General features: G+C 39.2%; 1 protein-coding gene across 1 annotated transcript in view; it reads left to right on the plus strand.

Annotated features, from left to right (window-relative positions):
- The first annotated feature begins 692 nt into the window (after nt 1-692).
- Nucleotides 693-25000, plus strand: part of LOC115210555 (receptor-type guanylate cyclase gcy-5-like) — a 52658-nt gene continuing 28350 nt past the window's right edge. Inside the window, exon 1 of the mRNA XM_029779157.2 lies at nt 693-826. The gene's annotated coding sequence lies outside the window, so the exon portion shown is untranslated. The remainder of the gene's footprint in view (nt 827-25000) is intronic.

The following is a 25000-nucleotide window of genomic DNA, read 5'->3' on the forward strand; positions in this document are numbered from 1 at the left end:
GTGTGTATGTGTGAGTGCGTTTGCATACGTGTATGTGCGTGTATACGTGTCTGTGTGTATGAGTGTGTTTGTGTTTGAGTATTATGTGTATGTTTGTGTACTTGTGTCTGTATGAGTGAGTGTTTTTGCGCGCTCGTATGCATTTGTGTGTATGTGTGCATATGTATGTATGTGTCTACTTGTATGTGCATGCGTGTGTATGCGTGTGTTTATATGTCTGTGTGTCCGTATCAGTCACGCCTGACTTCACTGTCGTCTGGTATAAAACCGTTCTGTTTGTTGCCCAGTGTTTCACATTTAGTGATGTCATTCGAACAGTCGATGTTGTTATTATTGCTATAGTTTATTCCCAGGTCATCCCTAGTCGAACACATGCTAGCCGTGACCATCGTGTCGAATCCCACCCGGAAATACCATATCCAGTAATGACCGCTATTAATTTATATTCTTTTAGATTTCTATTTTGAAGATCAGTAATGCGTGATGTGAGAGGGATTTGCATGGCTGCTGTGTTTAGCATTCAGAGGCACCGTCCGTTGATTTGCACGCGTGGGAATAATGGAGGAACAATAGAAGGATAACAGGAGAATAATAGGAGAATAGGACGGAAATAACATTGGAATAATAATAATAATAATAATAATAATAATAATAATAATAATAATAATAATAATAATAATAATAATAATAATAATAATCTAGAAACTCATTTTGAAAGAAAGAAAAAGAAAGACAAGAAAATTAAGAAGATCCACCTAAGAACATAAGAATGGAATTTACTCGTGTTCGGTGTTGGTGAAGTCGTTTCCTAATTAAGTTTAAACAGGTAAGTTTTAAATACATTTACCTTTCACATTTTATGTTTTTTTTTTCTTTACTTGTTTCAGTCATTGGACTGTGGCCATGCTGGAGGCATCGTCTCCAAGGGTTTTACTCGAACAAATTGACCCTTGGGCTTGTTTTTCAGTTTGGTGCTTTTTAGACCGGTTTATTTTGCTGAACTACTTTGTTACGGGGAAGTAAACAACCCAAAAAGCGCTTGAAGGGTGGGGGGGATAAACACACGCGCAGGCACACACGCACGCACGTATCTTTGTTTCATACATAATGTCTACACGTTAATTATGGTACATTGAAGACAAATTTTAATTAAATACTGCCTCAGTTGCGTATGGCTGTGTGGTAAGAAGCTTGCTTCCCAACCACATGGCTCCGGTTCAATCCCACCGCATGGCATCGTGGGCAAGCGTCTTCTAACATAGCCTCGGCCCGACCAAAGCCTTGTGAGAGGATCTGATAGACGGAAACTGAAACAAGCCCGTCGTATATATATATATGTGTGTGTGTGTGTGTGTGTGTGTGTGTGTGTGTGTGTGTGTGTGTGTGTGTGTGTGTGTGTGTGTGTGTGTGTGTGTGTGTGTGTGTGTGTGTGTGTGTGTTTGTGTGTGTGTGTACTTGTGTGCATGGGTTTATCCCGCCGCCCAACGCGTGACAACCAATGTTGGTGTGTTTACGTCCCATTAACTTAACTGTTCGGCAAAGACACCGATAGAATAAGTACTAGGCTTGCAAAAAATAAGTTCTGGGATCGATTTGTTCGACTAAAGGCGGTACTCCAGCATGACCACAGTCAAAATGACTGAAGAAGTAAAAGAATATATATATACACGACAGGGTTCCACACAGTTTCCGTTTACCAAATTCACTCACAACGCATTAGTTCGCCTGTGACTACAGTAGAAGTCACCCAAGATGCCACGCAGTGAGATTGAACCCGAAACCACGCAGCTGCCAAGCGTCTTAAACCACTTTGCATGTTTGATAATTGTTGTCAATGTTTGCTATACGTTTGTTTTAGAGTTAACATTGATGGAGTCACGGTAGGCGGCGAGATGGCCGAGTGATTAGCAAACTGCTTAGCGGCATTTCGTCCATCTTCACGTTCTGAGTTCAAACTCCGCTGGAGTCGATTTGCCTTTCGGGGTCAATAAAATATGTACCAGTCGAGTACTGGGGTCGATATAATCGACTTGTCCCTTCCCTTGAAGTTTCGGGCCTTGTGCTCATAGTAGAAAGGATAGATTGAGTTATCGACTAAAGATCAATGACAATCCGATCGTGATCATCCTGCCTTTATCAAGATATTTAGAGCTACACGAGCGTTCTTTTATCTTTTACTTGTTTCAGTCATTGGGCTGCGGCCATGCTGGGGTACCGTCACTTCTTTGAAAGGCACGAGCTGGCAGAATCTTCTGCGGATCAGAAGAACTGCTATTCGGTATCCTTTTGGTTCTCTGCGTTCGAGTTTCAAATCCTGCCTAGGTCAGCTTTACCCTTTATCCCTCCGGCGTCGGTCGAGTAAAGTACCAATCTAATGCTGAAGAGGACTTTTTTTGGGTTTTTTTGTAGTGTCTTTTATCTTTTATTTTTGACTTGTTTCAGTTATTGGACTGCGGCCATGCTGGGGCACCGCCTTGAAGGGTTTTTTTTTTCTTTAAAGCCTGGTACTTATTCTATCGGACTTTTCTTCCGAATCGCTAAGTTACGGAGACGTAAACACACTAACGCCGGTTGTCAAGCGGTGAAGGGGGACAAACACAGACACACACACAGATATATATATATATATGATGGGGTTCTTTCAGCTTCCGTCTGCCAAATCCACTCACAAGGCTTTGGTCGGCCCGAGGCTATAGTAGAAGACACTTGCCCAAGGTGCTACGCGGTGGGACTGAACCCGGAACCATGTTGTTGAGAAGCAAACTTCTTACTACACAATCACACACATACATACACACACATGTCGAGCGATGGTGGGGGGAGGGGCAAACACACACACACGCACACACACATCGGTTGTCAAGCGATGATAGGGGAAAAACACAGATACACAAACACACACACATATATACGACGGTCTTTCAGTTTCCGTCCACCAAATCCACTCAAGGCTTTGGTCGGTCCGAGGCTACAGTAGAAGACACGTGCCCAAGGTACCACGCTGTGGTACTGAACCCAGAACCATGTGTTTGGTAACCACACAGCTACTCCTGCGCCTATACATTTTTCAAAAATAAACACTAAAAATATTTTAGGAAGAAAACCATATTTCTAGTCTATCAGGTCATCCCATAAGTTCTGTCCAATTTTACATTTTTTAAAATTTAATGAAATTTAATAGTATTTTAGAATGTCTATTGGAATTAAAAATTATTTTTATGCATTTGTGTACATTTCAACTAATTAAATATTATTTTACTGAATAATAGAATTAAAATTTCTTTGGTTAAAACCCTTACTAACATGGAAGTATCCAAAGCGCATACAAAAAATGAAATTCTGCAACTGAAGCGACTCGAAACATACACTCAGTTTATGGGACAGAATACTTGAATGAAATAACTTGCAGAAGATGGCTTTCAAAATTCAGAAGTGGAGATTTCAGACTTGAAGATGAAGATCGAACAGGACGTCCAGTTTTGAAGAAAATCCTGCGTTATCAGTTGATGAATTGACAATAAAACTTAGTTCATACCATCGTCATCTTCAACAACTTGGAAAGGTTCCTAAGCTTGGAAAATGGGTACCTCATGAATTGTCCGAAAGCAACCGCAAATCCTGAGTTGACATCTGCTCTTCTCTCCGTTCTCGCGGACCCATTTTCACCCTTTTTGGATAGACTTGTGACTGGGGACGAAAAATGGATCTTCTGTCGAAATGTTAAACGTCGTAAACAGTGGCTTGGTAAAAGGGAAAAAGCTCAACCACAACCGAGAATGGAGCTTCATAGGAAAAAGGTTCTTTTCTCTATCTTGTTGGATTGCGAAGGAGTAATTCACTTTCAACTGTTACCACTTAATGCAACAATCAATGCTCAAGTCTAGTGTCAGCAATTAGAGTATTTGAACCAGGCTTTGAAGAAAAGAAACCCTGCTGAAGTGAATCGAAAAGGAGTGGTGGTTCATCAGGACAATGCGTGACCCCACACTGCAAAGATCACATCACAGAAGATCGAAGAGCTTGGTTGGGAAAAAATTCCTCATCCACCTTATTCTCCAGACCTTGCTCCTTCAGACTACCATTTGTTTCGTAGTTTACAGAATCATTACGGGGACATAACTTTCGCAAGCCAGGAGGAGGTCAAAACTGGCATTTCAGAGCTCTTCGCTTTGAAACCAAAAGAGTTTTACATTGATGGGATTGAAAAGCTTGTAAATAGATGGAAGGAAGTCATAGATAATCAGGGAAAGTACATTGATGATTAAATTTCAATGTGCAATCGACCCTAATGTTTACTTTTTTAAGTCAAGTATTTATTGTACCGGACTCTTTTGCCAAACAGCTAATGTTATGGGGACGTAAACAAGCCATCATCGGTTGTCAGTCGAAACAAATACTGACAGAGACATGCAGACACAGACAAATATACGGGGCTTCTACATAGTTTCCAACAACTAAATTCACATACAAACCATTAGTCGCCCGGGATGGGACTATAGTAGCAGACACTTGCCCCATTTCTGCGCAGTGGCACTGAACCCGAAACTACACGATTGCATAACCAGCTCCTTAACCACAAAGCCATGTCTGCGCATGTCTGGAATTAATTAAATTGTTGTTAATAAGAATGAACTTCTGATGAATAACTCCTAAAATACAGTCTTCGTCTGTCAATTCTCAAGTTTACAAATATGTCAAAGTGACATGTCAATCAATGAATTTTTCTCCAAAACATGATCAATAATTACTTTATCGATCTTTGCAGAATGCTATGAGATAAAACTAAATACTGCAATGCTGTTTAATCCTGGATTCTGTTATTTCTACGACACCATCCCTTCTTTGGGTTTTTAAGGAATTGTTGTTTAAGCACAAGGTAGGTGACGTTGAGGAAAGAGGGAGGGAGAGATATATATATATAGAGAGAGAGAGAGCAAGTGAAAACCATCGAATTCACTATTTGAATGGTTCTTTATTTTATCGATCGCAAAAGAAAATTAAAATTAAAAATGACCTAACCTAGGCGTGACTCGAACTCAGAACACCAAGAGTGAGAACAATTACCGCAAGCCATTTTTCCGATCCTTAATGATTCTGCAAGTTGTCGTGATGACGATGATGATGATGATGATGGACATCTGATACTAGCACTCCGTCAGTTACGACGACGAGGGTTCCAGTTGATATGATCCACAGAACAGCCTGCTCGTGTAATTAACGTGCAAGTGGCTGAGCACTCCACAGACCCTTAAGGAGGTTCAACGTTGCCACAGAATATGACAACGCTGGCCATTTAAAATCCAGTTGCTACTCAATTTTGCCAGCTGTGTTGACCGGAGCAACGTGAAATATAGTACCTTGCTCAAGGAAACGACGGTGGCCAGGGATCAAACGCACGATCTTACGATTATGTGCCGAACGCCCTGACCACTGAGCCACGTGTCTTCACATGCAGCTGATACTATAACACACAATACCACCTATTCTCATGCAACTCGCAGTTTACTCAATTGACGCCACCTTGCAATACAGTCACTCCATCCAGATTCTTTTTGTAAGAATATTGGCCAAAAATATTGAAGGCGGCGAGCTGGTAGAAACGTTAGCACACCGGGCGAAATGCTCAGCGGTATTTCGTCTGCCGTTACGTTTTGAGTTCAAATTCCGCCGAGGTCGACTTTGCCTTTCATCCTTTCGGGGTCGATAAATTAAGTACCAGTTACACACTGGGGTCGATGTAATCGACTTAATCCCTTTGTCTGTCCTTGTTTGCCCCCTCTATGTTTAGCCCCTTGTGGGCAGTAAAGAAATAAGAATATTGGTCAAAAATCTATAACACTGCATTTAGTAGAGTTCCAAGCCCCAAATTCTCAACCGTTCACTGTAGATGCTGCTAATATGTTGTCAGTTACGATGGATACTTTTATGATCGTAGTCAACAAGACTGGCTCATGAATGAGAATCTTGTTGCGTATCTCATCCAAATCTAGCGCTCGTCTCCTCACACAGCTACTCGCCGTTTCCCTTATATTATCGACTCTTTGCAATACTCCACTTCCTCTGGCAATAATTGCAGTAGGTTTGCCACTTCCCTCAAAGTCTTGGAAAATGTATTGCTAAAAGTTTTTATAATTCTGCTTGAAAACGTATAGTATACACCCATCAAAATCTAAACTATGGTTTTGTTTGCACATTGCCCTGCTGTCACTCTTTTCATCCCAATTCTGTAAACCGGCGTTCACGTGTGTAAGAGAACACAACCTAGCTTAAACCGAGCAATGCTTTGTGTCAAAGCCATGTTCGAGTGCTATTTTTCTCTGCTAGCATATCAGTTGCGTTGCTTTTGCTTGTCGACTCAGCTTAACCCCGATATAACCAATTCCAACAGACGACACTATATCCATAAAATAAAGCGGGAAAATTATCTTATTTTTAAAGATCTGAAGATAAAGATAACCAATATGTGGTGAATCCCAATAATAACAGAGAAATAATCTCTGTAATAATAATGATACGAGGGTTATACCGGAAGTAACGCTAAAATGAGTATATTTTTTTTTCTTAACTGATATAGTTTACATATTTGTTGAGGAATTCATCTTCTATACACTGATACCCCATATAAAAACAAAATCTCTATCAGATGCCATCGTTAAACCCAACTTACAAATCCTCTTTGAAAGATTACAGGTGGACACAATTGTACTTACAAACATACACATACATAATACATATGTACACAGACAATACATTCAAACATACATTCATACATACGCACATTACACATATACGTATATCGTTGCACACATGCATACATTCATATATGCATAATACATACATACATACATACGTATATGCATATATATGTGTGTATATATATATATATATATATATATATATATATATATATATATATATATATATATATATATATATATATATATATATATATATATATATACATACATACATACATACATACTTACATACATACATACTTACATACGTACATACATACGTACATAATACTATGATAGTATAGGCATTTCAAAGGGAATATTCCAGGGAGAGAGTCTTTCTGTACTTCCTTTCATGTTGGCACTGAATCCATTATCATTTCTATTGCAGAGAACAAATGGTTACAGGCTAGGGTCTTGAACTGCTAGAAATATCAATGTAACTCATAATTTCTTTGCAGACGTCTTGAAGATTTATGCTAAAAGTGATAACAATGCCAAAAACAATTGTAATTAATATCAACATTTTCAGCTGATATAAGCATAGAATTTGGCCAAAAGAAATGTTCATATTTGGTTACAGAACGAGGAAAGTCAGTCCCCCAAACCCCAAACCTGTGCATCAACGGTCTCTCTGTTTCCATCATTCCACACAAAGAATGTTACAAGTACCTAGGCATAGACGAAAATGTATCAAATGAAGGCACTGTGAATGAAGATACATCGACCCGAAAATATTACACCAGACGTAGGCGAATATGGCAATCGGAACCCTCCTCTTACAACAAGGCAATATCCCACAATGCATTTGCAGTACCAGTGCTGATCCCAACATTTGGGATACTTGATTGGTCCGTAGAGAAAATCCACTCCATAAATATCAAAACCCGCAAAATCCTGACAACAACTGGGAACTTCCACAGAAACAGTGATGTTGCCAAGTTCTAAGAAATGAAGATGGTTGAGATCAGTGCAGAGAGATTGAGAGTTGAGATCAGTACAGATGGCCTTCGAATGACGTATGGTATCACTCAGGCAAAACCTGCTAAACAACAGTAGCAAAAATATATATATAGATTCAGTGCTGAAAAGTGAAGTGAGCAACATTGTACGAGTTGGCAGGGAACTCCTCAAGAAACACTCTCTTCTTGATCTCTTATACAGCCCCAAAACAGCTGGGCTCTCTTACCTCAGAGAAGACGTGGATGGAAAGCATTCAGCATACAAAACCAAAAGACCATGTATGGGCATGTTGCCCGAAAGCTTGAAGAAGACACTAGAATTGACACGAAACGTAGTTTCTCTTGGACACAAGACTACTACATCACATCACACTTTGAAGGCCATGTGTTCGCAAAGTACCTGACGAACAAGAGAGACAGTGACGCTCTTGGAATCTCAGGGTGCAACTGCATGTCTAGGCTATGTCATGTTTCTGTGGAAGACATTATGCATGTGATTAGCAGCTGTCCTAAAACGTCGAGACGGTACTACCTCCCTATGCGGTACGATGTTGTAGCTAAAACAGTTTACAATGCCATCCACAAAAAAGACTGTCCTAAAATAAACTTAGAAAATTCCTCTGTTATGGAAATACATTCATAAACACCAACTCAAAGAATACTAGTGGAATATTGCCATCAAAACTTCTGTCAAATGTAAACATAACAGACCAGATATTGTTGTTTGGACAGAGGGGCAAAGGTATGAACCATCATAGAGGTCAGCAGCCTTGCAGATATAAATAGCTTTTTGAAAACCAAAGGGAAAGAGGATATCTATGGATAACTGCTTCGAAACCTCCAGCTTCTATATTCAGACTATGAATTCATATTCATACCAATAATAATTGGAGAACTAGGTCTTGTTAGTAAATGCTTAAAGAAGAATCTGAATAAACTGGGATTTTCAGAAAGAGAAATTGACCGGCTGATTCGTACAAGTCCAATCTGGGAGTGGAACAGTAAAAATATGCAAGATTTTCTCAAGTTCCAAATGTGGATTTTCTCAAGTTCCAAAGATGGAGCCTAGTATCTTTGTAGGAAACCCGCTCCCTCCTCAGTGGAAGATTTATAATAAATATAAAAAAATAGAAGAGACATACATACATAAAACACAAATCTGCACATACATACATAGATACATATATACATACATACATATATGCATACATACAAAATACCCTATTGTTGATGTTGAAATTCCAGTGAAGGAACCTTGGATCTAGGCTAGAAACCGGTTCTTTCTCTTTTAGCAAGAAATCTTGAAATAAACTGAATAATGACATACATACATACAAACAAAAATACCTTGTTGTTGATGTTGGAATTCCAATGAAGAAGCCTTTGATCTAGGTTAGAAACCGGTTCTTTCTCTTTTAGCAAGAAATCTTGAAATAAACTGAATAATGACATACATACATGTTGAAATTCCAAGGTTAAAAAAACATTATTATATAAACATTCAACACAAAAGAATAAAGAAGAAAAATGTAGCCAATAACTCCGTAAACATGTACTTGAACTGGCGCCGGCATTCACCCGGGGTGGGTTGAACCAGCTCCATACATACATACATAACATACATAAAGAAAACAACATTACAACCAAACTAGAAACAAGATCGAAATTCGAATAATGATGAAAAGTACAGACATCACCATGGAAACGCTCAAGTAAAAACCCCAACCGCAACATTACTGTACGCTTGACCCGGCACTTAACAATAAACCTAATGAAAACAGACATAAAAATCACAATAGATGAACCAGAGTTAACCTTGAGGAGTACTTTAGCAAGATTCAGGGAGTGTGGCAAAATCAATGAGCGTGACTGGACAGAAACACTTGTCGTGGCAACACATGAACGAACAACCAGACAAGGAAGTTGTGGGTTATGACAGGACTTGATAAGGAATTATGGAAGTAGAAGAACCGAAACGAGTGAAATGTCAATCGAGTTTCTGATTTGATCTGTTTAGGAATAGACTCGGTAAAGATCAAAAGCCAGACGTGATCAGGTGAGAAAATGATGTGTCTGTGTGCGCGCCTGTGTGAGTGAGTGTGTGTACCTGTGTGTGAGTGTGTGTGTGTGTGTCAATGTGAGTGTGTGTGCCAGTGTGTGAGTGTGTGTGTGCCTGTGTAGTGCGTGTGTGTGAGAGTGTGTGCTTGTGTATGTGTGTGTGCCTATGTATGTGTGTGTGTGCCTGTGTGTGTGTCTGTGTGTATGTGTGCATGTGTGTGTGTGCCTGTGTGTATTTCAGTCATTTGACTGCGGCCATACTGGAGCACCGCCTTTAGTCGAGCAAATCGACCCCAGGACTTATTCTTTGTAAGCCTAGTACTTATTCTATCGGTCACTTTTGCCGAACCGCTAAGTTACGGGGACGTAAACATTCCAGCATCGGTTGTCAAACAATGTTAGGGGGACAAACATATACACACATACATATATATACATATATACAACGGGCTTTCAGTTTCTGTCTCTTAAATCCACACACTAGGCCTTGGTCGGCCCGAGGCTATAGTAGAAGACACTTGCCCAAGGTGCCACGCAGTGTGAATGAACCCGGAACCATGTGGTTCGTAAGCAAGCTACTTACCACACAGCCACTCCTGCGCCTCGTTGTTTATCTTTTTTTTTTCTTGAATTTGACGATGGATACAGGAAAGAATATATGAAAAATGTAATTCTTAAGACCAACTCACATATTCATAGCGGGTGGTGGCGTGTATACATCTTCGACAAAAACAATTATTGTGATGCTCAGTTTATAAATGATATTAAACATAACAGGCGCAGGAGTGGCCGTATGATAAGAAGCCTGCTTCCCAACCACATGGTTCCGGGTTCAGTCCCACTGCGTGGCACTTTTGGCAAGTGTCTTCTACTACAGCTTTGGGCCGACCAAAGGCTTCTGAGTGGATTTGGTAGACGGAAACTGAAAGAAGCCCGTCGTATATATATGTGTGTGCGTTTTTGTGTGTGTGTGTGTGTGTATTTGTGTGTCTGTGTTTGCACCCTCACCATTACTTGACAACCGATGTTGGTGGGTTTACGTCCCCGCATCTTAGCGGTTCGGCAAAAGAATCAGATAGACTAAGTACTAAGCTTACAAAGATTAAGTCCTGAGGCCGATTTGTTCGTCTAAAGGTGGTGCTCCAGCATGGCCGCAGTCAAATGACTGAAATAAGTAGAAGAATAAGAGAATAATATATTTACGTTTCGAAGAATTCCACCGTAGAATTCATTAATGGCTGATTTCGCATGCGAACTCTGGAATTATATTTTCTTAATACCCTTTCAATTTCGCCCGTTTTGGATTACTTTGATTTCGTTGTTAGTTTATATTTTCGGATATATATTCTAATATTTTGGCACAGTAGAAACGATAATGTACAGCGCGATCATCAATTATCAAAGATGTGATTCTTTCCCTTCTTGTTCTTACACCATAATACCCCGAATTTCTTGAAATTCTTCCAGGCGATATTTGGATTCACTTGTCATGCATGAACAATTATCTTGGGTGTTAAATTCTACTTGAATTTCTTAGAGTGTTGATCATTGCAGAGGTTTCATTGACCAAGTCACCACCAATTATTGGAGCACACACAGCCTGGTTTTGAAGCAGGTTCTAGAGACATTCTTTAACAAAAACTAAGCGGGGTGCCCCACTCTCAGTGGTTTTCCAGCACACTGGTAATTCTGAGGACCTGTGAAAACATGGCCGACAATAACTAAGGAATTTACCAATACATTAGAAAGTACACACGACTAAGAAGTCGGAGAGATCGATAACCCGCCCACCCAGTTTCTTCCAGAAACGCCAAAACATCGTTTATGAATCTGTGGTAGCAGTATTTAATGAACAGGGTTAAAAGTCGAGCGTTTGTGGCAAGAGAAAATCATACTGATTTCCAAAAATATAAACATTAAAGAGTTCCAAATTTAAGGGCGATAACTTGTTTATTAGCGACTAACAAATTCCTTATATTTAAAATAATATTTTAAACAGAATGGACAGCAGGAATATCTTATTAGAGGAGTTCAGAGGATGCTGGAACGGATGTAAAGAGCAGCTACTGATGAATCTAAAACAGGTAATCATCACAGACAGTGGTAATATAGGCGCAGGAGTTGCTGTGTGGTAAGGGGCTTGCTTACCAACCACATGGTTCCAGGTTCAGTCCCACAGCGTGGCACGTTGGGAAAGTGTCTTCTACTATAGCCTCGGACCGTCCAAAGTCTTATGAATGGATTTGGTAGACGAAAACTGAAAGAAGCCCATCGTGTGTGTTTGTCTCTCCAGCATCGTTTGACAACCGATGTTGATGTATTTACGTCCACGTAACTTGGCGGCTCGGCAAAAGACACCGATAGAATAAGTACTAGGCTTACAAAGAATAAGTCCAGGGGTCGGTTTGTTCGACTAAATGCGGTACTCCAGCATGGTCGCAGTCAAATGACTGAAACAAGTAAAAGAATAAAAAGTAAAACAGGAGAAAACAGAAAATGAGTTAATTAATGAAAAGCATTTGTTAATTTCCTGGGAACTTTTCCCAGAAATACGAGTAAAGCAGCTCCAGTAATGAAACTGCACATTAACGATGCTGTGTGATAATGGAAGGCAGCCATATTGCCCTATGACGAAGAGGACGTGTTTAAACCATCCCCGATACGCATAAAAAGAGAAACATTTCAGGGTGACACATTATTTCCTCCTCTCATAAACAAATCGGCTGAATTAAATCCCCAATGGTTATGAATGTGACGGACAAATTATAAATTATATCATTATACGTATGGCTTAATACTGCTTACAAGAGACAATACCGAAGTAACTATTAATTGGACATGAACTCAATCAATTACGTATGGATGAGCTCAGGATAAGAGAAATGCGTCAAAGATGCAAGAGGAAGAAAATTAATAAAAAATGATAACATTAAATTAATCCAGATCTTAAAATCAGAAAATTATAACTAATTACGGCTTTCATTCGCAATTGAGGATAAACTGGTATCAACATGCATCATATTTTTCGCTAAATATTTCTGGGGTGCCTATGCTGTTGCGAGTAGTCGAGAGACAAAAAGCCTCTTTCACCGTCACATCCTTTACTCAAAGGAACATTCTAGATGTGACAGCTGGGATGGGACAAGTTTAAAAGTTAATCTTAAAGATCTTCCTAAAAATCCTAATCGGATTCCAGAGATGAAATACGAAGTGCCAGTAGCTTTGCAGTTTGCTGAAGATATTTATCGCATATATCATAAAAAGAATGAGAATGATTCCAGCCATTACTTCACTGATGCTTTACTATTATTGAGTGAGAGAACAGTGCATGACATCAAGGTGACACTGGGGTAAAATATACGAAGCCCAGTATACCCATCATGACTACCCGTCTGATAAGGGTACACTAGCCACATGCATCACAACCATATGTGTGTCATATGGTGATCTCATATCAAAATAAACAGCACATGACCTTGCAGGTGGGGACCGGTTAGAATTTTCTTCTGGTCGAGTAGCCCACCCCGCTCAAAAGATCCCTGAATAAGGATGTTGAACGAAACACCCATGTTTCCAGAGGTGAATTATTCAAACCCCAAAGAATCCCTCTCAACACATGGCTATGATGCTCCCCCACTACTTCTACTCGTGATCAGAGATGCACATATCATCAGCCACCAAGAGACATGCTCAACTGGTTATGGTCAAACAACTGACAAGTAAATCTGTGGTATTGAGCAGAATATTTGCTGTAGCCCATCTTTTATACCAAGACAAAACAAGGTACATGATAACACTTCCAATCAGCTAAGATCAGAAGCCACGAGAGCCACTGCCTGGTACTACATCAGGGCAATTATTATCATTATGATTATTATTATTATTATAATAATTATTATTGTTGTTGTTGTTGTTGTTGTTATTTGACATCGAAAACGCGAAAGATAAAGGTGATTTTGATCTCTGAACCTAAGAAGAAATATCACAAGACATTTGTTCGGCGTTCTGACTATTCTGCCATTTCACTACCATATAAGCTATCCATGCGAACGATTAAGAGTAGAGGAAACTGATAAGATATGACATACAGAAAAGGAACTCTATAGCAGAGCCAGACTAATATTAAATATTGAACTCAATGTTAGAAATAAAAATTATAGGAGTAAACACCCTACAATTTCACTTAGAGATTACTGTTTCAATATAAACTAGACTAAGTAAATTGTGTACCTAAACAGAAAACTAGAAAATTACTTATACAGATTTGAGATCACTAGTCCAGTTCTTCTTGTGTTTAGCGTAGATAAAATTTTAATGACAGGCTTTGATACAAATAGAAAATTACTACGTAGTGACAATAGTAGGACTAGAAAAACACTTAGAAGGATGCAAAAATGGAAAATGCTAAGAGTAATAAAGGAACATGGAGAAAGCAAAAACGATCTTTTCTTTGTAAATAGGGAAGTGTTTAGAAGTTAACCACTGTGAAGAAAGAATATCCAAATAAAGCCAAACCAGCAGAAAGCTTTAAAAGGCAAAAGGAAAATAGCATTCCAAAATATGGCAAAACGCTACGAGACATTTTTCTCTTGAATGGTGAGTAGAGAAAGTAAGTCAGAGTGAAAGGCAACAACAGATCAAAAGCTATGAGTTGAAAGCAGAAGAGGGAGGTCTGATTTAGCTTCATAACACACACACGCGCACACACACGCACGCATACGCGCGCAGACACAGAATTATTTGAACAAAATGAAACAAGAGACCAACAACAACTACAGTACATGCAATCAGTGCAATGAAACAGCTGACCATATCTTTCGCTTCTGTCCTTGCAAAACCAGAGTGTATCTATGGACATGATTGAGTGGACGTGCATGCCGATACTCAGACTTGAAAACGCATTGAAAGCTAGATGTGATCATGCACGAAACATGAAACAATTTACAACGTTCTGTCCACAATAGTACGGGACGTAGCTTTTCAGACTTACGCGTAAACCAAGGCAGAATGAATCTCCTTTTCGATTCCTTCTGGTTATGGCGATCATATATCTTTACTACCCACAAGGGGCTGAACAAAGAGGGGACAAACAAGGACAGACAAAGGGATTAAGTCGATTACATCGACCCCAGTGCGTAACTAGTGCTTAATTTATCGACCCCGAAAGGATGAAAAGCAAAATCGACCTCGGCGGAATTTGAACTCAAAACGTAACGCAGACGAAATACGGCTAAGCATTTCACCCGGCGTGCTAACGCTTCTACCAGCTCGCCGCCTTGGTTATGGTGATCTTGAAATTAAAATAAGCAGACTGTCTGTGCGGTATTAAAATGAAAACAGTATTATTAATAAATGGAGCAGCTGATACGATAAAGAAGATAAACGGTAACCTAGAAAGTACACCAGGACAAAGAATTCTGCACAAGGGTTAAAAATAACCCTCCTAGACACTGGTCATATCTTTCCTACACAGGTCACTGGCAATTCAATAATACTACTTATATAATGGCCTTTCTATACGTCTCATACAACGCTTATTGCACATATACTCTTCACAATCGTCATCCGACCAACACAAAACATACGGCATCTACTCTACGCCATCATACTCAATAAAACAACACATGCATACAGTTCTATAATCAATATCCGATGAGATGACACGCGCCTTATACACTAATGACGACTCAAACAACTCATATCTTACAAAAAGTAACAACAAAATCAGGGAGCACCAAATCGAATGATAATAAAATATATAAGGCGACGAGCTGGCAGAATTCTTAGCAGGCTGGGCGAAATGCTTAGCCATATTTCGTCTGTCTTTACGTTCTGAGTTCAAATTCCGCCGAGGTCGATTTTGCCTTTCATTCTTTCAGGGTCGATATATTAAGTACCAGTTGTGTACTGGGGTCGATCTAAGTGACAGGCCCCCTCGCCCCAAAATTTCAGGCCTTGTGTTTAGAGTAGAAAAGGATAATAATATATATACGAGCCATTCTATAATCAAAACACTAACTCTTACACACAACTAAATCCACTCACAAGGCTTTGGTTGACCCGAGGTTACTGAAGACACTAGTCTAAGGTGTCATGCAGTGGGACTGAACCTGGAACCATCTAGTAGGGAAGCAAACGTCTTACCACGCAACCACGCCTACACAATTATTTTGATGGAAACAGTTTTTAATGTTTTTTAATGTTTTTTTTTTCAATTTGTTAAAGAGTGGTGGATTCGTAGAATTGTTTGAGTGTCAATAAAAATGTCTTGTAGTATTTCTCCTGGTTTTTTAATGTTCTGAGTTCAAATCTCTCCCAAGGCAGTTTTACCATTTGTTCTATGGGATCGATAAAATGAAGTAGCAGTCAAGTGTTGGGGATCAATATTCACCCTATTCCCTTAAAATTCCTGGCCTTGTGCCAAAATTAAAAAGCATTATTATACGCTGCGAATTGGCAGAACCGTTTATGCCTCCTGCAAAATGGTTAGTGATATTTCTTAGTTCTGAGTTCAAATTCCACCGAGGTAGACTTTACCTTTCATCCTTTCAGGGTCAACTAAGCACCAGTTTAGCGCTGGGATAAATGTAATCAATTGTGCTCAAATTAGCAAGAATATTAGATAATATGCGGTAAAAAAAATGCACAACAGTATTTCTTGTGGCCCTTCCCGCTCTTGGCGGCATTTCCCTGATTACTTATATTTTGAGTTCAAATACCTTTGAGGCTAATTTTACCTTTTAGACTCCCGGGTTCATAAAATAAAGTAGCAGTCAAAGACTGGGGGCGACCCCTGTTGTCTTCTTTCAAAATTGCTTTCGTGTGTCTAAGAACCAATATCAGGCCATGGATCATGGCATTGATACTAATTTTGTGAAATTATTTTATTGATCAAGTTTTTAAAAAAAATTATTCTTGTATATGAAAACTGCATGATATAGTTTTTAATTAACCTCCAAAAATTGAGTGAAAACAAAAACTGTCGACTCCATATGGCATCCCTCAGTTTTAATTAAGAATTTTATCTGGAAAAGTCCCAGAATAACTATAATCTAAATATTTTTTCTTTTCCTAAGAACAGTTTCCAGTCAGTGGAATATGTCAAAAAAATTTCCGCTTAATAAAAAAATCGTTCATCTCAGAAATTAAAAACTACGGGACAGGAGAGGAAGGAGGGAAGAAGAGGGGGAAGAGAGAGTAAGAAGGGAAAAGAGAGGGTCAGAGATAGAAATACAGAAATAGAGAGAGGAAGAGGGAAGAAAAGAGACAGAGAATGAGAAAGAAAGACAGGGAGAGAAAAAGTGAGACAGAGGCTGAAAGTGAAGGGGAGAGGAAGAAAGAGACAGAGGGCAAGAAAGAAAGATGGATAAGAAGAGAGAAACAGAGAGAGAGAAAGGGAGAGATGGGGAAGAGAATGAGTGTGAGTGTCTCTGTGTGTTTTACCAGAACAGTCTTAATGAATTAATGGAATTTATAATTAAAGACAAATTGGTAAATTGTTTTTTTAGAAGTAAAAACCTTGATATCTAACTTACCGATCGAACTCTTATCTAAAACTCATCGATAATTAATCAGTTTTGAACGTGTTTAAATAAATAGAGGAAAGTTTTAGATTCACAGGCGTGGCTGTGCAGTAAGAAGTTTACATTCCAACCACATCGTTTCAGGTTCAGTCCCAATGCGTAGCACCATGGACAAGAGTCTTCTACTAACGGCACGGACCGACCAAAGTCTAGTGAAACGGAAACTGAAAGGAACCGGTTGTATATATATGTGTGTGTGTGTGTGTGTTTGTCTCCCAACCCACCGATTGTCAACAGGTGTTGGTGTGTTTACGTCCCTGTAATATTAGCGGTTTGGCAAAAAGAGATCGATAGAAGTACCAGGATTAAAAAGGAAACATAAGCCTTAGGGTCGATTCGTTCGACTGAAATTCATCAAGGAGGTACCCCAGCATGGCCGCACTCTATAAACTGAAGCAAGTAAAAGATAAAAGCTTGGCTGTAATTAACCGAGATATTGTCAAAACAATTAATAGAGTTTCATGTGTAATATTGATTGTAAATACTAATTAGTGTTCACGTGATAAGTAAATAAATGAATTAGTTATCATTTAAATAATGAAGAACAATGGCTGCCTAAATGACTTTTCCTCAAATAGTTGACTAACCACTTCCGGTGTGCCATGAAGTTGTTTACTCGGCCCTGTTTCAATTTAAATCAATAATAATAATCTACAAGGCGACGAACTGGCAGAATGGTTAGCACACCAGGCGGACTGCTTAGAGGCGTTTCGTCCGTCTTCATGATCTGAGTTCAAATTCCCACTCAAAAGGTCCCTGATTAAGGTTGTTTAAGGATGTTGAATGAAACACCCATGTTTCCAGAGGTGAATTATTCAAACCCCAAAGAATCCATCTCCACACATGGCTATGATGCTCCCCCACTACTTCTACTCGTGATCAGAGATGCACATATCGTCAGCCACTAAGAGACATGCTCAACTGGTTACGGTCAAACAACTGACAAGCAAATCTGTGGTATTGAGCAGAATATTTGCTGTAGCCCATCTTTTATACCAAGACAAAACAATGTACATGATAACACTTCCAGTCAGTTAAGATCAGAAGCCATGAGAGCCGCTGCCTGGTACTTTATCAGGGCATTTATTATTATTATTATTATTATTATTATTATTATTATTATTATTATTATCATTATTATTATTATTATTAATATTGTTGTTGTTGTTGTTGTTGTTCTGAAAGACTCTCGGATAGTTCTTAATTACCGGTTATTCTTTACTTGAAAGCAACAACAAATCCCCCAAAATTTCAAGTAGTGCCTTCTCCTGCGACTCAAAGAGACTATACTCTCCTTAGAATGCGAGCTGTACCCAACAATGCTGTCTTCTGGATCACCTCAAGTCTGACAGTAGCTCCAATATTCTTAATATGTTTTTGGAAACTGCTCCTAATGCTCCAATTACCACCGGTATCACTATTACTTTCCTCATGACCCATAACTTTCTTATCTCGTCCCGCAGTGTATGGTATTTCTCAATCTTTTCTGTTTCCTTACATTCCTGCTATTGCAACATCTATTATCTTCACATCTTTTTCATCTTTATGGATGATCACGATATCTGGTCATCTCGCCTCTATGACTTGGTCGCACTGTATGTCAAAATCCTAGAATATTTTGTAATGTTCGTTTTCCGTTATTCCCTCTGGCTTATGTTCATACCACTGTTCGGCTTTCTCGTGGTTTGCTTTACCACAAAACAGCCAGTGGACATATCTGGCCACATTGTCGTATCACCTTTTATATTCGCGTTGTGTGACCTTACAGCACTCACTAACAATAGGGCTAATACTTTCTCCCTTCTCAGAGAACATCCTACACTGTGGCAAGTGTAGGATGGAATGATTAGATATTGTAAGTTTTTGGATAATTTTCGGGTTTTAAAAGTTGGCATTTTTTTTTTGCTGACGAGGGGCTGCGTCTGCGCAGTAGATTTTGAAATATTATTTATTTGCTAAACTAAAATCAGAAACCAATTGGTCCAGGAAACTAGATAGTAAAAACTTTTTCTTTTTTCAATTCGTTCCTGCCGGATTTTATCCCTAATTTTGTGGTTATAGAACCTAGCTGTTATTTCTAACGTGTTGAATCTCACGAGTGGATTCCTTATGTGTTTAAATGTACACTGTATGTATATATATATATATATAAGAAGTAGTCAGAATTTTGGATAATTCTTTATTAACGTTTTCGTTTGTTTAACCGAACTCTTCAAGAAAAATTGAGCGAAAACCCTAACAAAGATTTATCCAAAATTTTGACTGCCACCTTTTTCTTAATTTACGATGTCTGTAGTACACATCAAACACTCTATGCATACATATCAAACACCCTATACATACATACATACATACATACATACATACATACATACATACATACATACATACATACATACATGGTGGCTGCCCCTTCGTTATCGAGTATGGCCATTGCGCAAAGCTTAATAAATGTTGTTATCACACAATACCTGTGCAAGAAGATTTTTTTAATGTGAGGAAAGGTTGTGCACTGAGTCAATCCCACTCACTAAGCAACAGCAGTCATAATACGAAAAGAAGAACAAGTCAACATCATCGATAACCACTGAGCCGCAGGTTTTATGTCGGAGTTATCCCAGTTTCCTGAGTTACCTTCTCCTAGAAGGATGCCCTAACAAAGGCTAGGAGTCCTTCAATCCCAATGGTTTAACCGCGCGATCGGGTATTCAATCCGATTATTTCTATGTCCCCGCGCATGATACAGCCTTAAGACATTTATTGGATGGCCGTTGACTCTCAAGAGTTCCCCCGCCCTTTGACGGGTTTTGTTTTTCATCCCGCAGGGTGTCCAATAAACACCCTCCTCACCAAGCAAGCTTGCTGGGGTTGCCGGTTTAGACGCCGACGACCCGACCATGCAACAGGTTGTACTGGGTTATCTGTTACCAGTAGCACTCGAAAGTGACCTGACATAACATACATACATACATACATACATACATACATACATACATACATACATACACGCATACATACATACACTCATACATACATACATACATACATACAAACATACAAACATGCATACATACATACATGCATACATGCATACATACACTCATACATACATACATACATACATACATACATACATACATACATACATACATACATACATGCATACATACATACATGCATACATACATACATACATACATACATACATACATACATACATAGACCAGCAGAGACACCCAGTCTTGCTCAAGATTAAAATGGCATAGTTTTTAATGTTTTACTTGTTTCAGTCATGTGATTCGAACAGAACAACCACAGGATTTATTCTTTGTCAGCCTAGTACTTATTCTATCAATATCTTTTGCAGAAGCGCTAAGTTATGGGAATGTGAACACAGCAACATCGGTTGTCAAGCAATGGTGGGGGTACAAACAAACACACACACACACACACACACACACACAACTATACACATATATGCGACAGGACTCCTTACATGCTAAAAAGGCCAGTTAAATCCTAAACCACGAAAAAGAGAATTCATGAGGCACACCAATAATTATAACACCAGAACGAACAAAAAATAAATTAGTTAATCCTGAACTCGAGTTTCGTTATTCATTTCCAAATAAACTAATTTGGAATCTGTAGCTCGTCAGCTTTTCGTTCTGGTCTTATAAATGGCGTGCCTCATGAATTGTCTTCTTTGGAGTTTTAGCTTTAACTGCCCTTTTTAGCATGTAAAAAGTCCTGTCAGTGGTCTCCTCTTTGTGTATAAAGATATTTCATACACTCTTATATCTTAAAAAATATGTTATGTCTTATGACTTTAATTTATGCATGCTAACCACTGGTAAGAAATTATGTTAATCTATTACCCTCATATTTACGATAATAATCAGGTGTGTGTGTGTGTGTGTATACACAACTGATCATTCAAAAAGAGTCATTTATTGAGGTTATTCAACAATATTTTGCAGAACCCTCATTTGTCATGTACGAAAGGACAGTCCATCCGATAATATGTATGTATGCAAGCATGTATATATGTATGGATGTATGCATGCATGCATGCACGCATGCATGCACGCATGCATGCACGCATGCATGTACCTATTTGTCTGCCTATCTGTTTGTCTATTTATCTATCTCTGAATGCATGTATGTCTATATGTGTCCGAATTGTTCGTTACCAGTCCATTGTATATACAAGACATTAGAAAGCATTAACCCTTCGACATGAAAGAGAAACATCAGTTCAGCCAATCCCAAAGCATTAAACAAAACAATAGAAACACTTCTGAAACATTAATCGCTAATGTAACTGCTTCTCCAACATCTATTTACCATTTGATGAGAACCACCTACCCACAGTCCACACACACACACACAGGCGCGCGCGCGTGTGTTGTAGGTTCTCAACGCGATATTAAGATCTATACAAGATACTCTGTAACCAAGGAAAACAATACATGAAATCTTCATTGAAAAGTCAAGTGCAATTTCTAGAAACAGCTATGTATTTATTCAGAAAGGACAAATCATTAAAGGACAAATCATTAAAGTATTTTCGCTATCTTTCATCATATCGCTTTTCCTGTTCATTTTGAATTTGTGCAGGAAAATAGACCGTTTAAATGGATGTTAACATTTATTTTTATGTTCTGTTGTCGTTTGTTATTCGGGCGTCATAGATGACTGCTTTCTGTGTTTATTGAATGGAGAAAGTAGCTCAGGTGTGATTTTTATGTCGGCCTGTTTACCTGTTGACAGCAGCAAGGCAAATGCCGCTTGTTGGACAATGTCTTGGGGGGGGGGGGTTCAGAGTTGCTTGACAGAGAAGTAAAATCACTGGGGAACCGATCCGCGATTGTTCTTTGTTCTTTGAAAAACCTTGGTCAAGACCGCTGACAGGGAACAGTGATACCGCCGTCGTTGGCGGTGAACTTAATTGCGATTGTGACTGAATGGAGCGATATGGGGTGGACTGACGATGATGATGATGATGAGGAGGAGGAGGAGGAGGAGGGGGAGGGTAATTGCTTGACATGTTAAATGGAAATAAATAAACTTCAGTTTTCGATATCATCTAGAGAAGCCGGGACCGGGTGGGACTGAAAGACCAAAGTGATCAGAAAAAATCGATCAAAAGTTAGTACTTATGTCCCACATTATATGCTGCAAAAACGAATTCGATTCGCGATCGAACTGGGGAAAAACATTGAAAAGGAAAGCCAATGCAAAATGCTTGCTTAAGTACAAAATCGATCTCACTATCACCTGAAATAAAAGTACATTGCTGTCACGGGCTTCAACATACGTCAATGTCTTTACCAAATCAAATACGACCGTGTCCTGAGACATTTGTTGGTGTTTGCTTTTCATTATTGATCTCTGTCTAAGGCGGCGAGCTGGCTGAAACGTTAGCACGCCGGGCGAAATGCTTAGTGGTATTTCGTCTGCCGCTCCGTTCTGAGTTCAAATTCCGCTGAGATCGACTTTGCCTTTCATCCTTCGGGGTCGATAAATTAAGTACCAGTTGCATACTGGGGTCGATCTAATCCACTAACCCCCTTCCCAGAAATTTCGGGCCTGCTGCCTAGAGAAGAAAAGATGATTGATCTCTGTCTAAAGGCTGTTTTACAAATGTAAAAATTCTTAATAACGCCAGTAATTAGCACGCAAGTCATTATGCAAATCATTGTCTCCTATTTAGGCACAGGCGTAACTGTGTGGTAAGAAGCTTGGTTCTGGGTTCAGTCCCACTGCGTGGCACCTTCGGCAAGTGTCTTCTACTATAAACTGTATGCTGCATATAAGCTTGGAAAGAGGAGTAACTCTTTGGTAAGAAGCTTGCTATCCAACCACATGGTTCCAGATTCAGTCCCACTGCGTGGCACCTTGGGCAAGTGTCTTCTACTATAGCCTCGGGCCGACCAAAGTCTTGTGATTGGACCTGGTAGAAGGAAACCGAAAGAAGCCCGTCGTATATATATATATATATGTGTGTGTGTATTTGTGTCTGTGTTTATTCCCCCACCATCACTTGACAACCGTTGTCGGTGTGTTTATGTCCTCCTAACATAGCGGTTCGACAAATAAATAAATCCTGGGGTCGATTTGTTCGACTAAAAGGCGGTGCTCCAGCTTGGCCGCAGTCAAATGACTGAAACGAGTAAAGATTAAAGTATATCTTAGAGTTAAACCTACGAAACAGAAAAATTTCCCTTTGCGATTGAAAACGAATTATAAAAAAAGTAACAAAGAAACAATGCCTCGAGGGAAATGGTTAGAGTTAAAAACCCGAGAGAGAAGTCACATAATAATAATAATAATAATAATAATAATAATAATAATAATAATAAAGACTCTCAAAACGTGCTAGGATGGTGATGAGACGAGGAAAGCTTGCCAGGACAGAAAGCATATTGTTGCCAAATAGTGGAATGATGAAGGCAATTCAACCTCAATCCAGCTATAGATACTTGGGAATGTTCGAGGCAGATGGAATCAAACACAATGACATGAAAGAAACGACAAAGCTGAATACCAGAAACATAATATCGACAATAAACTCGCGCACAGTTGCAGTAGTTCGGTTTGGTGCTGGAATCCTGGAGTGGACAGTGAAGGAGCTAAAGGAAATGGACAGGAAGTCAAGAAAGCTCTTAACGATGCATGGAGCCCATCATCCACGTGTAGATACTGATCGCCATTACATGAAGAGAGAAAATGGAGGAATGGGACTGATAAATGTGGAAGACTGCGTGCGTATCGAACTCGAAAGCTTAATGAGATACCTAGCACAAAGTAAGGAAACCTTGCTAGCGACAGCTGAGAAAGAAAGAGTATTGAGAGCAGAGGAAAAGAGAAGACAAAGGAAGAAGTACAAAAAGGACATGAAGAAGAATTGAGGGACTACACAATCAATTCCATGTAGCCACAACAGAAATTGCTGGAAAAAATAGGTAGCATTGGCTGATGAAAGGAACCCTTAAAAATGACCGAGAGATTATGGAATGTATGAACCTATTTGGTATTGCATCGAATGTTGAGCGATTGCTTGGAAAAAGTATGGCGAAGTGGAGGACGGAACTGACAGCATAGGAAAGAAGTTTAGGGACAATAGAGATCAGGAGAGGCATCTTCGAAAGGGACTGCCTGTCCCCACAGATCTTTGTACCGTGCATGATACCACTAACACTGATTCTGAGGAAAGCAAAGGCTGGGTATTTATTCAAAAGTCGCCAACAAAAAGTCAACCATTTGTTATTCATGGATGACCTCAAACTTTATGGTAAAGATGAATCCCAAGTCAGTTCCCTCGGTGATACGGTGTATACTTTCAGTGCTGATATCAGAATGGAGTTTGGACAGAGAAAGTGTGGTGTGTTAGTCTTGAAGAGAGGCAAAATCAAATGTATGGATATCGACGCGGTAGGTTATGAAGCAAATAGAAGAAACGGGCTATAAGTACTTCAGGATGTTGGAAATGGATAAATTGATGGAGAAAGAAATGACAGAACAATTTAATGTGGAGTACTTGCGCAGACTAATTATTTTCGCTTTGTAAGAATTGTCTAGCTTCGAAAAATGCTCAATTTAGTTTAATTTATTTATCTGAGATTATGCCGTGCTGATGATTTCAAATAAAGATGAA

Source organism: Octopus sinensis, linkage group LG4 (assembly GCF_006345805.1).
Source record: "Octopus sinensis linkage group LG4, ASM634580v1, whole genome shotgun sequence".
Classification (NCBI taxonomy): domain Eukaryota; kingdom Metazoa; phylum Mollusca; class Cephalopoda; order Octopoda; family Octopodidae; genus Octopus; species Octopus sinensis.